Source organism: Schistocerca piceifrons, chromosome 4 (assembly GCF_021461385.2).
Source record: "Schistocerca piceifrons isolate TAMUIC-IGC-003096 chromosome 4, iqSchPice1.1, whole genome shotgun sequence".
Classification (NCBI taxonomy): Eukaryota; Metazoa; Arthropoda; class Insecta; order Orthoptera; family Acrididae; genus Schistocerca; species Schistocerca piceifrons.
Window position 1 is genome coordinate 141,485,050 of NC_060141.1, and position 16,424 is coordinate 141,501,473.

Below are 16,424 nucleotides of genomic sequence, written 5' to 3' on the forward strand. Positions count from 1 at the left end.
TTTTCCTTCACTGACTGGACTAAAAAATTGTTTTGATATTTAACTGTTTATGAGATATGATAACTGTTATGAACAGTTCTCTCTTGTTCTATTTTTTGTGTTTGTGGTAAGAACAGAGCATACTAATTTCAATTCATTCTCTTGAGACTGGAGACTTATACATACTACCACTAATGGCTTCCAGCCTGCCACTGTGATATATGTGCCAATCAGAAATCAGGATTTTGATATTGTTTTCACTTCTGGTTTCAATAACCTTTATGTTTTTAGTACTATGTGAGCATAGTAGCTATTATTAGTGAGATCCCTGGATCTTACTTCAATCTCTTCCGTTGGTAGTTAATGTCACATTATTTACTTTTTCTGAAGAAAGTCTGAATTTTCCACTCTATAATTCACATGGCCAATCAAGTCTTGTATTCAAATACAGCATTTAAATTATTTTCTTATCTGATGAAAGGTATATCAAACATAAAACCACACATGCACTCTGCAACCAAAGTAGCCATTCCCTGGATATGCTGCACAAGCTTAAGCCTTCCATCCAATTACCATCCACCTTAAACTATGTACAACTAACATTAAACAATGGACAATCCGGGATTGTAATAACAGGGTGTATACATGGACAAGGACAAAAAAATTCCCAGATTTCCCAGTTAAAAATATACTTTCTTCCAGGTGACAGTATATTTTCCCTTATCAATCCTTTGAATGATTATGGTTTTATACACAGGTGTACAAATTCGCGGCACTTTAGAAATCGAAACTCAGGGAAAAAGACATGTTTTGGAAACATCTTTGATGTGCAGCAACATGTACGATGCGTATTTTTGTATTACGGAAGTAGACACTAGAATTCCACCAAACACCGCATGTTACTTTCCGAATCATTGAAATCGAGATTTCGCTGCGCTTTTGTAGGCCGTTTGTAGCTCATGTCACATTATCTCACCAGCTGATGAGCATAGGACACGTGACGTAGTCAGCCAACAGCAACATCACTGTTAAGTAGCACGAACACACACACAGGGACAGTAAATAGTTTAAATTAATATACATAGCGTTGCTACAAAAAAAAAGCAAATTTTTCACATATAATATTGTTTTCAAGCTGCAAGAGAAGCTAAGCTTTCACATATACTGTTGATCTTCAGGGTTCAAAATTCTTCTAAATGGCGCGTCATCATAGAGTTGATTTTTAAATGAGAGTCAAACGCTCTGTGATTTAATAAATTCATGGTACATTCTTGCACATAGTTCAACTTACGTAAAAAGATATTTACTTTGAAAGTAACGCTTTTCAAACCACTATTCACAATATTTTCCCACGGCCTGTTAGAAATAGGTTCGTTTCAGCAGTTGCCAGAAAGCACAGCTAACAGGAGACACCGCGCTTGGGTAGCTATCATGACATAGGAAGCCCGTATGTACGTACGTGTAAAACATTGAAAGATCATACATTATGTCATAAAAGAAACAAGACATCAGAGGATACTGCAAGAGCATTGGAATTTCATGAACAATATTAGAATGTGCACATTTAAAGTGCATACTTAAAGTGCACATTCTTATGTCCGAATTCCCGATGAAGTACACTTCGACCTGATATTAAGCTTTACAGTGTGGTTTTCGGGATGTAAATTTTCTTGGAGCACCAGTACTGTATTATATCATGTTTGGTTCTTTATTGTGACACAATGCCATACACGCTAGAAAATGAAAATGTGCACTTGAAATGCAGCGAACAGTTGAAACTAGCCAGTACTGTGGAATTAACATTTCGTTTCAAATACATTGACTGCCTCTGTGGAAACGGTTAACAAAAGTCAAATTTCTTTAGCAAACAGACAAAAATAACTTCATTGTTCCGCAAGGCGGTTAATGCTTGACTGTCAGAAAGGTGGAAATAAAATAAAATCTGAAACTAATGACATATTTTAGCCTTCCGTAATTATGTGAACGTGTTTTAATTCACTTGATAGCTACCGGCCACAGATATCCATTTTGTTTTCATCTGATGTGACAGTAAATGAAGGGGAAACAGCAAAATCACTAAATGCAAACACGGGTCATGTGGAGACTAACCACTACAACTCAGACAGCTCTGCACATTAGCCCCGGGCCTACGATATTTGCGAGCCGAGTCAATACTAAAAAAAATCGAATTTTCAAAATATGTTCATCTTGTAGTGCACATCTTTCTGAAAAGTCTGAAACATAAAACATATGTATTCGAGGAAATGTAAGACATATTATTTGGTCCTAAGTATGCCAAAGTGCAGTGCCACGCCTCTTCATAAAGCATTTTTCTACCGCACGTCCAAACTATATTCAGGCGAGTGGAAACTGAAATGTCCTGTGGTGCCTCTCCAGCTCCCAGTCGGCCAGGTTGGCAGCCTGCCCCTCTTAAAAAAAATCTCACAATTAATAGCGGATGGGATAATTTGTAATCGAGAGAACAAGAACTCTTCAGAAAATCTGAACTCTTTGTTGCCTATTAGTTAATAACTTGCTGTTTTGTGTGACATAAAATTAAATAGACGATATATAAAACCAATACTGACAAGAGATAAGCAAGAAATTACACATTTCTTCAAACCTTAGCTCCTAGCATTTTTTTCTCTCTAATCTTGCTACAGCTTTACATGGTGTGCTTTCCTTTCTGCAAAAGAATCTATTACCTCATCAAAGTTCGTCAAACGTTTTGCTACATGAAAAATCGAAATGTCGTTATCCAATACTGAAAAAGCTGTTAATACAAATAATACCCAAGACAGGTGCAATTTCTCAATCTGATTACGTCTGATTACGTCACTGTCTGCTAGATAAAACAAAACAGGCCTTTCTAATATGGCAGCAATTTTGTAACACACCAAATAAATGAGACTTGTTTTGGCACAAATGGCCATTTTTATAACACGACAGAATATAATTCACGAAGTACCAATATCAAATGTCTATTAGGCCTACTACAAGCAAAAACCTTTATGTTAGGAAATAGTTCCACATTTCATTCATACACACCAGCTTCTCAAGCATGAGATCAAAAAATAGTATTACGAAATTTTTATATAAATTTGGAATTGTCTTATTCTTCCATAATTTGTGTGATGTCCCCGTTTCTTCTCCTTCCTCGTTCTAACAAACAATCTTGTCATCACCAATTCTGTAGCTATTGCTGCCATTGTCAAAATTTGTTTGCCGATTAACTTCACTAACCCTGTCAGAATCACAGGTTTAGTTATCCCGCGATTATTTTCCGGTTAGGCGTTATTACGTGTTCGAACAACCCGTTTTCCGCATTACTTCCAGAATAGAACTTACACGTCTGCTAGCCGGGGACTGTACAACTGGTCCTTACTAGTGTAGCGATCTGGCAAAAAATTTCTGCCAAAATTTCATTTTCTTGGATACACCGAGAAGATAATACGTAATGTTTCTCACTTGTTATTCCTGGTAGTCGTTTATTTCCATTCTGGTACTCTGAATCCATGGATTTCGCTAGTAATTATAACAATGCTGATCATTCACAAATCCAATCAACCACATAATCAGACAGCGATTGGCATTCATCTGTTCGGCTTTACTCCCTCAGCTCGTATTGCCCCGCCCCCTTTTGTCTACGGTTCTAGATGCGAAGAGGACTCTCCTAACAGACATCACATACACTATGCATGCATTCAAAAGTCACTTATGATTCATTCAGAAATCAACTTAAAATGTGTTCAAATATGTTCAAAAACCAACAGAGAAGCGTTTCAAAATCATATGAATAAGCGATAGACAAACATGAGCTGGAGGCTAGGCACTTTGTGAAACAAGTTTTTTTTTTCCTGAAGAATATGAATTTGGCGCCCCCTTTTCCCGGTAGCATCTAGCTGCTTGCTGCGACTGCTTGCACAGCCGCCAACAGCCACATTCCTGCAGCCACAAGCGGGAGAATCTACTACTCAAACGTGACTCTACTGCGCATGTGCAAGAGCCTGCTCGTAACTGCTAAAACAAATCAAATGTAAACAGTTGCGACTTCACGCTCATTGGAGGCAATTTGTTGTTATGAAGCACTGCATAGTCTTCCTAAAGCCTTTGACACATTTTCAATTGGCAGACACTTGCATGAGCACTGTGTGTCATTGTTGCATATGGCGCATTTCCTTTGCAATTTAAGTTATTTTCGTTTTTTTCTCTCGTTTATGTTTTATTGTTGAAGCATTATTCTGCAGTAGCAGGATACAGTAATATCCTTTGTTAGAGTATTGGTTCTTACCAGTCAAAAAATTAACTGAAAATTCAAACAATGAAAAATTCCCAGAATTCTAAAAAATCCCGGGTTTTCCCCGGTTTTCTCCCGGATGAAAAAATTCCCAGGTTTTTCCCAGATCTCCCAGTTGTCCTGGGTCGTATACACCCTGAATAATATTATGAAGAGGATAGTTGCTACTCACCATATATTGGAGATGCTGAGTGCAGATAGGCACAACAGAAAGACTGTCGGAAAGTGAGCTTTCAGCCAACAAGGCCTTTGTCAGAAATAGACAACACACACAAACTCATGCAAACACAACTCACACACACATGTGACTACAGTCTCTGGCAACTGAAACCAGACTGCGAGCAGTGGGTGGTGGAGGTAAGGAGGAGGCTGGGGCAGGGAGGGGGAGAAATAGCAGGGTAGTGTTGGGGGACAGTAAGTGCTGCTTGTCGGAGCATGCAGGAACGAGGTGGACAGAGGGTAGGGCAACTAGGTGCAGTCAAGAGGTTAGACAGAGAGCGAGGGAGAGGGTGATAGTGGAAAAGTAAAATTAGAAGACAAACTCAAAGACTATTGTAAGACTGTTATAACCAGAGGTCAAGCTAGATGAGTGTAGTACTGCAGATGACACAAAGCTGTAATACCAAATTGCCTAAGGGCAAAGATAGAAAATATGGAAATAAAAACAAGCCCTTGCACCTTTTAGGAGGTAAGACCAACTGAATTGTTTCATGAATGTAAAAGTACAAGCTACTGATTACCCACTGAGGAATATCAAACTGTACAAAGTGGATAAGTAATGTCAATTTTTATCAAAAGCAATTGTGTGACCATATTTTTTACAAATTTTCAATATCAGTACAAAATTTCATTCAAACTCGTGATCCACAACTAGCAGTTTTCCTTTACAAGAATACAAATTCCTCCACTTTCATTCTCCACTAACCAGAGTATAGGAACTATTTTGGTGGTCAGGTATTTCTTTTCCCCTTCCCATTTCTTTTTCTCACGGTGGACAACTTGCGGTGTTTCCCTTTCATGTATGTGTATGATGTCTTGACTGTCACACCAGGAGTACAGAACAATGTGTAGCGCATCTGTCAGTTAAATGTGGTCTATGTTACCTTTGACTGTTCTTGACCAAATACAGTCATCTTTTCGTTTTGTTCTCGCTGTCCAGCTATTCCGTTCAGTGGTCTTGTAAGAGATGTCTCACTATATCCAACTACTAAATGATTAACACGTCTTCAACAATACTCTTCTGTAATGCTTCAACTATGTACATTAATTGTGTTGACTGATCCAATTGTCAATGACTCATGACTCATAAGTTCAATTACATCATTCAGTATGTCTGACCACACCGAACTCTACTTAAGATCTAAGATTTACAGTCTTCATTTGTCTTGAGCATTTACATCATAGTACGTCCATTTTCTCTGAGGTGTTCATGACACCTTCAAGGGCATCACCAAGGAATAAATGTCCATGTCCAGCAAGTGTTACCACATTCACCACGCCATGCATTACCCCTGCTGTATAACATCACTGCATACATACCATCTATACAGATCACAGATTGGGACACGTACAGTATACTTTTCACTCTGCATAAAATGTTTATAAAAGAGACAACAATCTTTTGCCAGTATGAGTGTCTTCAGTGGACCATAGGTCATTCTTATGAATAACCCATATTACACTACAGATTCTCCCACTGAGATGAAAAATATCATGTGAAATTCTCTTAACGTGCTCTTTACAATTAAATTCACATTTTTGATAGCATATCAAAATTTCTTGTCCATTCCATTTTTTTAACAAATATATTTAATATTTTCTTTAAATGTTCCCTCGTGATCATTTATTTGGTCTCGAAGAGTTGACATGGAATATATCTCTAGTAATACACCCACCATGGCTCGATTGTTACGCACTCCATAACAGTAATTGTGCCTCTACTTTATAAGAGCTTGACATGTGTTTTCTTTATTTAAAATGAAGTACTTTGCTAGGTAACTGCAGTGGTTTAACATTAGCAATAGGGTATACGAGGGTTACAACTTTAATAGTGGCAACTATTTATTTACAGCTAGTACAAAATAGATACATGTTTCAAAGTTTTACTGACCTTCAAAGTAGTCACCAGCATTGTGTATAAACAGTTGCCAGCAATGTCGAAGTCGTATGATGCTCAGAGCAGTGCCAGTTGTGTTGACAGTTCGAGTGGCACGGTCTATTTCCTGGTGAATTTGTAGCAATTCTGAAGCGAATGCCGTGATGTGTTTCCTTCAGTTTAGAAATCGAAATGAACCCGCAAGGGCTTAAGTCCGTGGGGTGCAGTAGGTGGTATAGCACTTAGCAGTCCCATCAGTCAAACAAATCAGTAACAGCTTGCACTGTACATGGTTGAGCATTGTCCTGCAAAATGACGCTCAGGTCCTGCAGAAAGTGTCATCACTTCTGTCTCTATGCTCTTCATTTTTGGAGCACAACCTACGACAGCTTAGAGACAGAAGTGATGACACTTTCTGCAGTACGTGGCCATCATTTTGCAGGACAATGCTCAAGCACATACAGTGCAAGCTGATACTGATTTGTTTGACTGATGGGGCTGTTAAGTGCTATACCACCTACTGCACTCCCCTGACTTAGGCCCTTGGGAGTTCAACTCGATTTCTAAACTGAAGGAAAAACTTCACAGCATTTGCTTCAGAACTGCTACAAATTCATCAGGCAATAGACTGCGCCGCTCAAACTGTCAACACAACTGGCACTGCTAAGAGTATCCTATGACTTCCACATCGCTGGCAACGGGTTATACACAATACTGGTGACTATTTTGCAGGTCAGTAAAACTAGCTGTAAATAAATAGTTGCCACTATTAACCCGTAACTACTATGGTCATTCACAGGAACACAATTACTATGGAGGGGTCTCACAGACCACATTTTTATATTTTATATATCAAACCAGAATTTTGCAGAATGTATATAGTTTCTTGACTTCCTGTCATTCATTACACTTCTTAGATGTGGCGTTTGTAGAAATTTCATTTTTTTCAAACAATGCAGTATTTTAAACACTTCGACAATTAAAACAAAAGCAAAATCTGGAGTATACTTTTAGTTTATGAGTTACAAAAATAACAGCAAATAGTTAGCTCTCTATTCACACACAGATCTTCATCAGAGGGATTATATTACAAATTGGTAATATAACTAGGTGGAAAAATCCAACCTGACATACAATATTTTGTGTGCAAAGTCAGCTTTCAGTTTACGACTCATCATTGCAATGTAGAGTGAATATTTCAGTCCAAAAGTCTATGAATGGAGAAACTTTGTCACATTTTACTTCTAAAATTACAAGTAAAAACTAAATACTTTTTATCATGTGCCACTGAATCATACTTTAGTCAATTTCCACCTGCAAACACTTCACACAGACCTTCCTGGAACACTCCAAACAAATTGGAACACCACACTGTTGACATGGATACCTCGTTTTCCTCTTCAGACGAGGAGGGCAAAAGGCACACATTTTTCAATCTTCGAATTCTTCTTTCGGTGTCTGAGGCTTGTAAGTGAAGTATTCTTCTGATGGTGTCACTCAGCTATCGTGGCAAGTGTCCAATCGAAATTCTGTGCTTCATAATTATGAAGTTCAACTAGGTCTCTTGCTAGAGTCTTCATGAAGCCCAATCTCGTCATTACCTCTGCCTTTGGATAAGCTTGATGTACCACATAACAATTTACACTGCAAGCAACATCCACTAATTTGAAGAAAATGGCCAAAGGCCATCTTCTTGTCTGGCAACTTGACAAATAAGCTGCACACCTTTGGTCAAGACAGTCCACACCACCTTTTGTTGTGTTATAAAACAGGATGATCTCAGGTTTTCCTGATTCAGGATCATTGTTTACTGAATGGTGCATAGAAGATATCAGTATTGCAGCTTTGGACTTCTTGGGCACAAAGGAAACCAGTCATGTCTTCTGTAAAACCATAGACAGATGCCTTCACACTACGTTTATTATTAGGTAAGAAGTTCTGTGAGATCTCCTTTTTGTTCTTTTTCAGCGTACCAATGTATGTGAGACCTGTTTTGAAAGTTCACTGACTAGTTCTACTGATGAGAACCAGTTGTCACCTGTAACATTTCTCCTTGTGTTTTCAAAGGGTTTCACCAATCAAAGAACAGTCTGTGTGGAAACACTGCATTGTACAAGTAATTTGTACGAGCGTCAGTCAAACACACTGAACTTTCAGTCTATACTTTGCCGGTTTGTTTGGCATGTACATTCTAAAACCACACCTTCCACAAAAAGGAACAAGCATTTCATCTACGTACACTGTTGCACCTACAGAGTAACAAAGCTGACTGTTTTCAATGAAAAGCAAAAAGATTTGTGTAATTGCTGCTAATTTGTCTATTTTCTTTCTTTCCACCCAATCATCTGGATTGTCAAATGGTAATGCAGACAATAAAAACAGAAATCTTTCTTTGCTACTAGTGCATCTGAAAGCATCTCTGCCTGTTCGATCGTTTGCAAACAAGTTGTAAACAGACTCGTTCCCCAACTTGAAAATGGCTGAATACACTAACAGACCAATTAGAGCCTTCAATTCAATGACATCAACATCTTGTAGACAGGATAAGTGATCGTTAGCATGCTGTGCTCTAAGCTTAGTTATTTTCAGATTTGTCCATCGAATGATTTCATCTAGAATGTCTCGTGTAAAGAACAGTTTCCATGCCTCCAAAACAGCAGGGATTTCTCCAAGACTTTTGGCTATCTGTCGCAGTTCAGGGAGCTGCAAGACAATGTTGTGTTGCCTTGTTCTTACATTAGCTGGTTGCTGCATTTTTCTCCATCAAAAACATCTGTTCTTCCCAAAGACATTAGCTCCATCGTCATCAGCTGTCACATCTTCATCACTTTCAGTTTCCTGCTCTGAATTAGTGTTGTGATCATTAAATATCTCAAAATCAGGGTCATTATCCCTGTCATCAAAGTCTTCATCTGAAGATTCAATGGGGCGATCTTGAACATCCACATGTGTCTCATATAACACACATTGCATAGAAGGCCCAGCTTTCCCCGCCTTGGAGAAACAGTAGCATGCAACAAAAACGCAGCACGCAAACACTATGGTATGTCTGTGAGACCTCTCAAAGCTAATAATTACGAAACAGAGAGCAGCAACAATGCAAGAAGGCTGGCACGTGTAGTTTGACAGCCAGTAGGAAGGTACGCGGAAGAGTCCATTTGACTTTGCAGGGGTATGAGAAATATCTCGACACAAAAATTTGTAGCAGTCTGAGAGACGGTCGATAGTAGTTAAGGGTTAAAGTTCCAACCCTAATACTTAATTTCATCATTTATTATCCAAATCTCAGATTTGAAAACATCACCTTACACAGAATGCAGATTACCACACACCGGTTCCAGGGTAAATTTGTTTGCCCCTAATTTGTTTGCCCCTAACTAGTTTGGATACCCCTTCAACAAAGTGACCAATTGTCACTCAACACATCTTTTCCAACTTTAACAACTGAGTTCAACCCTTTCTATGGGCAGATACTGTGCAAAAATTCTTCCTTTCAGATGAAAGTGTCCCCTATTCATTCCCTACCAAAAATGGCTTAGGTTATCCATTTATTGATTCACCTAGCCAAAAGACCAAGCACCTCTACTGGGTATACCTATCCCTAGATTCCTCTACATAAAATACACTACAGGCCATTTCTTTCTTGAATGCACCTACGCACAGGTGCAGGACAGTCTCTCTATAGGTCTGCCTACCCATTTCAACTCCCTCAATTCACCTAAAGCAGGGTACATTTCACCATATAAAATCTGTCTGCACAGTACCTCAATTTCATTTCTCACGTCCAGAAAGGAAGGGGGTTTCTTCACTTCTGGCATTCTTTAGCACAGTTTTAAAGCATGCCTCACCATACTCCCTATACCAAATAGTTCTTACCTACTTGTTTGTACTATACGAAAACAAATCTTTGTTAACGTATAACTTTAGGTAATGTTATCCCACATACATTTCCTTTTTTGCTCCATCATTTAGGTCCACTATTATGTTTTTATTTAATATTACATAAGCTAACACACACAGCTCAACAAGTCATAAAAAATTCCACAAGGCATACAAAGCAAGGACTGAAATTGCCAATTTCACTCTTTGAAGGATCAGGGATTTTATACTGGTGACAAAATCTGCTATGATAGTTAAGATAACTCTAGTTTCTTTTCTCCACAGTCACTTATTTCACAAAACATTTATATCATAATACATATATCTCAATCATTAAATATCATTTATCTCTTCTACTAAGACTGATCAAACATTATATTACTTAAATACAGCCTAATTTTTGTGACCACTATTAAAATGATCTTGTTTTATTTATTGTGCATCTATGCTATCGATTAATCAGTTTCCAGCTGGATGGCACGTATCACACTTATATTAGCATGTCATATTTCAGATTGTTGCACAGCACACACAGGCTTTTTCCCCTTGTCTTCCCCCACAACGTGTGATGTGCCTAACACGTGGTGTACTGACATCACACTCAATATGTGTACAGCACAAAAATTATATCCAATTGTCCAGTTCATATCATCACATGTGCACTGCTCCCCTCGGCCATCCTGCGACAACAGGTTGTGATTTAAACACGCAGAAAAGAGATTTATGAATATGGATAGCGGGAAAGATAGAACTATCTTATAGTACTCCTGGTGGAGAAGGAAGAAAGGAAAGTAAACAATATATTTGTTAAGTTTGAGGAAAGAAAGAAGACAGCCCCAAAAGACAGAATCCCTTACCACCCCCACCCCAAGGAATTCCCACTGCTGCTGAAGTTCTTCATTTTGACGTCAAAGGGAGAAGGTGTTTGGTATTCCCTACACAAGTGACTTGTCACATCGTCACTGTAACAGATCCCAAAACTGACCTTAGCAAACCTCTGTTGGAAGCATGAAGAGGAAGAAAAACAACATAGAAAGAAAACAAAAGTTTAATAAATCGTCAACTATCCTCATCATATATTAGCATCTCTATGAACTACCCATAAAGAACCTGACATATAAAACCAAAAGAAACCCTACCATTTTGTATTGTTTCAATTTAAAAAATATACAAAATTGCAATTATATATTACAGTTTACCTAAATATTGAATAGCAGAGGGGGGACATAAAATGTGATATATATATATATTGGAAAGTGATAAAAAAAAATGCTGCTTACATAATTAAAAGGGAAATTTTGAAAGAATCATTGAAAAAAATTTGGAAGGTCACATATCCTGAATGAACTTTAACTGGTACTAATATAAACAGTCCTTCAATACTCAATACATACATTCAGCTTTTAACATTCGTAAATTTACGTACATCCTTTTTTGTTACTGCTGTTATGTATGGAGAATGGTATGACTATACTGGTTCCAGATCGCTCCTACTCTGCTCAGGCACATTCTTCTTGTAATCTTCAATCCTCTGAATACAGGATTCTCGGCAGATCACGGATTAATGAAGAGAATAAACTCTATTACCTCGATAAGTGTCTTTAATACTTTCTAACATACAAATGGAATATCCATTTTTTAACAATATTAACTCAACAGAACTCGCAATATATCTGCCTGCTATCACGTATAGCCACAGACAGATGAATCGAAAGCAATTAAAAAAAATTTCAAAAGCATCTTGCTATCTCTTTTGTTTGTATATCAATGTTATCTGCAGTACAGTATAGTCCCAGTATTGTCAGTCAGTACCTGCCCAGTGTTTAGCTTGCAAAGCACTTTAGCACAGCTCAACGTCCGTTACCATTCCTGCTCTGTTTCACATGTTTAATACGAAGTCGGAGTGCCCGTGTTGTGAGTCCACTCAGTCTCTACTGCACAAATTCATGAAGCTCGTGTTCAGTGGCATGATCCTTTGTGAAATCTTCGATGCGGTGACAACTCGTTTCCATATCAGCGGCCCGGGGAAAATATTTCACCTCATCATTCGCACTTATTCAGTGGTCATACCAGCCGTACATCCAACATCCGCCGATAAGGTAAGGTTCTTGCCGCTTCTACGACACTGTCGAGCACAGAAAATTCATGTTTCCATGATGTTGTCAAGCACAGAAAATACAGTTTTTATGGCATTGACAAGCATTGAGAATCCATGTTTTCACAACATTGTTGAGTACAGGAAACTCGTGTTACACGAAGTATTGTCGCTTTTTAGTTCATCATGCACTCACCCACACTTAACACTTTGAAGGCAGTTTACATATGTTTCTGTGCTTTATTTTTGAGCGTCTCTCACACCGTTGCATTACACAAAGTTTTTTTGGTGTCCTTTCCACATCTATATACATAACAAAAACAAAAAAAATAGAACTACAAAAATAAACTTATCCTATTCATTTGCTGACATGCCATTATTGTTGCTTATATACATTACAGTCAGATTGTCATTTTGTTTAGTACACTTTGTTAAATTATAATTTCATTACATTGTTCAATTCCAATTATATGAGTACACTTTTTTACTCTCATTTGGTTTTACATTCTTTACACAACATTCATAGAATAATAGATTTGCTTTTCCTTTATAGCATAAATTGACATACATTTCATTTCAATTTAAAGTGACTTCTTGTTGGAACATATTTATCACGTTCAAAGAATTAAAGAAGTAAACAATAGTCACTACAACATATTGTATGTGCTGCTTATATAACTACGTGTGGACTCATCTCTCTAGCATTCTCCACAAAAGCTCCACCACTACAGGGCTGAGGAAATTTCACGGAAAGGCATTTATGTGCTCAGTTACATCTCGTTACTGGACTTAATAGTGATTCCCAGAGCAAAATAGTTTGTTGTTTAAAACAGAACGCTAACCTAATGATACCAATTGTACTGAATACTTATTCAGTGTTTAAAGTGCACCTCAATATTTACTTGTTATGTTAATCATATAAGGGATAACTATTTCATATGCTGAGGTATATATAGTTGCATCATCAATACTATATGTTATGTACAATAAGCGTAACACAGTGTTTATATAAGTAACAAACGTGCAAAAAAAGTTCAATATAAATCAGGTGTTTGATGCTTTCATGTGTAGTCAGCACTCACAGTAGTTAGGTTTCGACCCCTTGATTATTTGGCAGCGCTCCACCTTACTTCAACATTACAATATGTGTCATACTGCAACTGTACTTTTCTAAACATATTTTCACACTATCACATTCATACAAATCATAAACTTACAACTATTATTTCCTTGCTGTGCGGTCCTTTCTTATGTTTATACGGTACCTAACACTTGACAAGCATTTATCTTTCTTTACTTTTAGGACATGTCGATGCATCATTCCCTGGAAGAAAACACTTAATTCTAACTCAAAACTAAATCTTCATAGATAAGTGTATAGTGGCTCAATGGTCATTAATACCTCTTTCATATATTCACCCATGTACTCGTTTACTCCAGTGTGCTGTCATGCTATCACAAACTCATTTAATGTAATGTGTGCATCTCTACTTACCCTATAAACCTGAAAGATAAAGTGTATCATAGGCGTGGTGCAACCTCTTATTCAGCTTGCCACTTATATTGTACTCATTTATTTACCTGCAGCAAAGATTTTCTGGTCCTTAATTATAATTAGTGCATGTACTTTCAATACTTAAATTTGTAAATATATAATGTACATAGTAGCGCAACTTCAGTAAATATCTCTTGGTTTAGGATTCCCTTTCTGTGTATACAGAGAGGTCCATTGATCATGAACGGGCCAAATATCTCACGAAACAAGCGACAAATGAAAAAAATACAAAGAACAAAACTTGTCTAGCTTGAAGGGGGAAACCAGATGGCGCTATGGTTGGCCTGCTAGAAGGCGCTGCCATAGGTCAAACAGATATCAACTGTGTTGTTTTACATAGGAACCCCCATTTTTTATTACATATTGGTGTAGTACGTAAAGAAATATGAACGTTTTAGTTGGACCACTTTTTTTGCTTTGTGATAGATGGTGCTGTGATAGTCACAACCATATGGCTCACAATTTTAGACGAACAGTTGGTAACAGGTAGGGTTTTTAAATTAAAATACAGAATGTAGGTACGTTTGAACATTTTATTTCGCTTGTTCCAATGTGATACATGTACCTTTGTGAACTTACCATTTCTAAGAACGCATGCTGTTACAGCGTTATTACCTGTAAATACCACATTAATGCAATAAATGCTCAAAATGATGTCTGCCAACCGCAATGCATTTGGCAATATGTGTAATGACATTCCTGTCAACAGCGAGTAGTTCACCTTCCGTAATATTCGCACATGCATTGATAATGTGTTGACGTATGCTGTCAGGCATTGTCGGTGGGGGCACGTTAGATCCAGTGAACGTGCAGGCCATGGTGCTTCGACGACCAATCCACCAGTCATGATATATGCTATTCAATACTGCTTCAACCACACACGAGCTATGTGCTGGACATCCATCATGTTGGAAGTACATCACCATTCCGTCATGCAGTGAAACATCTTGTAGTAACATCAGTAGGACATAGGAAATCAGCATACATTGCACCATTTAGATTGCCATCGATAAAATGGGGGCCAATTATCCTTCCTCCCATAATGTTGCACCATACATTAACCCGCCAAGGTCGCTGATGTTCCACTTGTTGCAGCCATTGTGGATTTTCCGTTGCCCACTGGTGCATATTATGCCGATTTACGTTACCGCTGTTGGTGAATGACGCTTCATCACTAAATAGAATGCGAGCAAAAAATCTGTCATCATCCCGTAATTTCTCTTGTGCCAAGTGACAGAACTGTACACGATGTTCAAAGTCATCGCCATGCAATTCCTGGCGCATAGAAATATGGTACGGGTGCAATCGATGTTGACATAGCATTCTCAACACCAACATTTTTGAGATTCCCTGTTCTCGTGCAATTTGTCTGCTACTGATGTGTAGATTAGCCGCGACAGCAGCTAAAACACCTGCTTGGTTATCATCATTTGTTGCAGGTCATGGTTGACGTTTCACATGTGGCTGAACACACATCCTGTTTCCTTAAATAACGTAACTATCCGGCGAACGGCCCGCACACTCGGATGATGTCGTCCAGGACACCGAGCATCATACAAAGCACACGCCCGTTGGGCATTTTGATCACAATAGCCATACATCAACACGATATTGACTTTTTCTCCAATTGGTAAATGGTCCATTTTACCACCGGTAATGTATCACGAAGCAAATACCGTCCGCACTGGCAAAATGTTACATAGTACCATGTACTTACACGTTTGTGACTATTACGTCTATCACAAAGCGAAAAAAGTGGTCCAACTAAAACATTCCTATTTCTTTGCATACTACACAAATATGTAATAAAAAATGGGGGTTCCTATTTAGAAAAATGCAGTTGATATCTGTTTGACCTATGACAGCGCCATCTAGCAGGCCAACCATAGCGCCATCTGGTTTCCCCCTTCAATCCAGACGAGTTTCGTTCTTTGTAGCTTTCTCATTTGATGCCTATTTCGTGAGATATTTGGCCCGGTCACTATCAATGGACCACCCTGTATAATCCCTTAGCTTGTCTTTGTTTGTGTGTATTTTGTAGAAGAGAATTTGAAGTTCACACTCTTCCTTAATTTTCTATGTCCCAGTTTATGCAATAGGCTCTAGAAATGCTAGTGCAGGCCGTAGGTGTTCCAACACTTTCAGCTGTGTCTGTCCGGTGCGCACGCGCTTGTGGTTTGTTGACTAGCTTTCTCCCAAATACACATGTATTACATTGCTCTGTTACTAACGTCGCGGCGAGTTGTGTATTGCAGTTCGTGCTACCGTGTGTTTCAAAAGTTCATTTATTCTTTTACAACTGGGCTATGCACAAGGTGAAGTGTTATGTTTTACATATCGTCATCTCTAGACACCTAAAAGTAAAATTCATCCTCGTTACATTCACTTACCTTATCATTTATACATTTGACATATAGGAAAAAACCTAAACAAAAATTTTCCTTATCAACTAACAACATAAATTCTGGAATGTGATTTTCCAGAATCCTAAATCTAATATTATTATACATATGTACAACTTAAA